Genomic DNA, 2,651 nt, shown 5'->3' with positions numbered 1-2,651 from the left:
TAGCCTGGTGGTGGGTATTGAGGAGGGCACATTCTGCATGGAGCACTGGGTGTTATGCACAAACAATGAATCATGGAACACTTCATCTAAAACTAATGATGTAATATATGGGGATTAACATAAGAATAAAAAAAATAAATGAAAAAAAAAAAGAATTCCCCTTTTCACTATTGTTTTTGCACAGCCATAATTCAGCCATGTGGAACACTGGGATTAAAAAAAAAAAAAAATCACTACAGAAACTCCCTGTACGAAAATTTCTGTGCATACCAGAATGGTTAAAATCAAATAGACAAAGCCAAGTATTGGTGAAGATATGGAACAAAGAAAACTCTCATTTATTACTAGATAGCCTGTGAATTGTTACAATCTCTGATATAAAATTGAGAAACAAAACTTTATGCTATTGGAAGATAGTACAGGGGTTACACTGGGGAGAAGAGGCAAAGTAGCTTTTTGGAGGAATTATAAGGCACACCTCTAGGCTGCTGGTATATTGTTCTATTTTTTGACTTGAGTGGTAGTTGTATGAATGTGCTTACTTTGTGGTGATTTACTGAAATGTATATTTACAATTTCTGTACTTCCTTAAATATATAATAACTCTCCATAGGAAAGTGTATTTAAATGCTTTTCTTGATTATTATTTACAAATATTTAGGATATGATTTTTTTACTTGTTATTTTGAAATAATTTTATATTTACAGAATCTTAACAGATTATTACAAGATCATAGAGTTTCCATATACATTCTCCTAGGGTCCCTAACATTAACATATATATACCTATAATATGATCATTAGAACCATAAAATCAATATTTGTACAACCATATTACTTAAACTACCAGTCCTATTCACATTTTAGTAGTTTTTCTACCAATGTCCTTTTTATGTTAATGTCTTATTCACATTTATATTTTTTCTATTAATGTCCTTCTTTGTCTCTAACATTTATTTCAGAATCCTACATTGCACTTCATTACCATGCCTTCTTTGTTTCCTCTACTCTAGGACAGGTTCTCAGTTTTTTTTACCTTTCATGACTATCACACTTTTGAATAGTACTGCTCAGGTGTTGTGTAGAAAATGGGTTTGTCTGATTTTCTCATGATTAGATTGAATACCATAGAAGTGTTATGCCCTTCTCAGCTCATCAGATCAGGGGCACATCATGTCTATATATCTTACTACTGTGGGTATTAACCTTGATCACTTGGTTAAAATGGTGATTGCTGACTTCTCTACCATAAAGTTGCCATTTTTTTCTTTGTAATTAATATGTATCTCAGAGGAGATACTATGATAATATGCAATTGTTGCTTTTCTATCAGAACTTTCACCTATAGATTTGAGCTTCCATTAATCTTGCCTGCATTGATCTTGCCAGATCAATCTTGCCTATAATAATTATTACTTTGGTGTTGGTCTAGTGGTGATTGTGCATTTCCATCAATAGTATGAGATTTCAAAATGAGATGGAAAGAAAAAAAACATGAAAAATATGTGTTAGGTTTTTTTTTTTCATGGAAATACACACTCCATATATTTCTAACTTTATCTACCTGTGAGTTCAAAATATGCTGCTTTTATTTTTAGACCTGCCTGCCTTTTTATGGTATGAACCCCATGGTACTCATTATTAGAAATGAATCACCTCCAGGTGATTTGGAGATATATCAGAGGGTCCCATGGCACATTGCTATATATGTACTCTAGAACAAGCCATCTATCCTCTGTCCTAGTTTTTACATGTCTACTTCTGGAAACCAAGCTGTGTCAGCTAAATGATGATCCTCATGAAATTGCCTTTTATTTGAACACGCTTGGTTTTCAATTTTAATGTCTACTGATAAACTTATTCCAATATTAGCATACACCTTCCCAAGTCTGGGTATGGGTTTGTGACTGCTACTTAGAGACTGAAATGCAAAAAGTGGGTAGACAGTCGTGAGTGGATCTTGAGTAGTTTTGTTGTCAAAGGGAGGATGAAGAGAGAAATGTCTTTAAGATGCAAAGCAATTTAATTTGATTTTGAGACATCTGTGATATCAGAGAAACTATGGTAAGAGTATGTGATAATGTGTTTGGTTTAATGTGTGCTGGGGTCTGTATGTGTAACCTTTTGTCCTTTTATATCTGTGGCTCTCTGTGGTGAGGACTTGAAAGAGTGAGAAAAAAAAGTGCAGAGATGAATAAATGACTAGTGTAAGGTTAGGGATGCCTGTGTGGCTCAGTTGGTTGAGTGTCTGATTCTTGGTTTTGTCTCAGGTCATGATCTCAGGGTCATGAGATCGAGCCCCAGGTCAGGCTCTGGGCTCATGGGGGAGTTTGCTTGAGATTCTCTCTCTCCTTCTGCCCCTGCCTGGCTTGTGTTCTCTCTCTCTCTCAATCTTTAAAAAAAAAAAAAAAAAAAAAAAAGACTAGCATAGGGTTATTTTTCCTATGAGCCTTTTTAATTCTTTTTAAAGTTCCTTAGCACATAATATTTTCTAAGAGTTGGAATCTATAGAAAAATATACAATATATGGATAGAGGGCAGTAGCAACCCACCTTCATGTACATTTAATTTTATACCACCTCAGTACCATAAGTATAGTCATCATTTCCAAACCCAATACCAGAACTTCTAGACCCACCTGTTTTCAATAA

The sequence above is a fragment of the Leptonychotes weddellii genome, chromosome 11 (genome assembly GCF_054177405.1).
Source record: "Leptonychotes weddellii isolate Sample4059 chromosome 11, ASM5417740v2, whole genome shotgun sequence".
NCBI classification, from domain to species: Eukaryota; Metazoa; Chordata; class Mammalia; order Carnivora; family Phocidae; genus Leptonychotes; species Leptonychotes weddellii.
The sequence above is the reverse complement of the archived record's forward strand: the minus strand, read 5'-3'. Positions refer to the sequence as shown.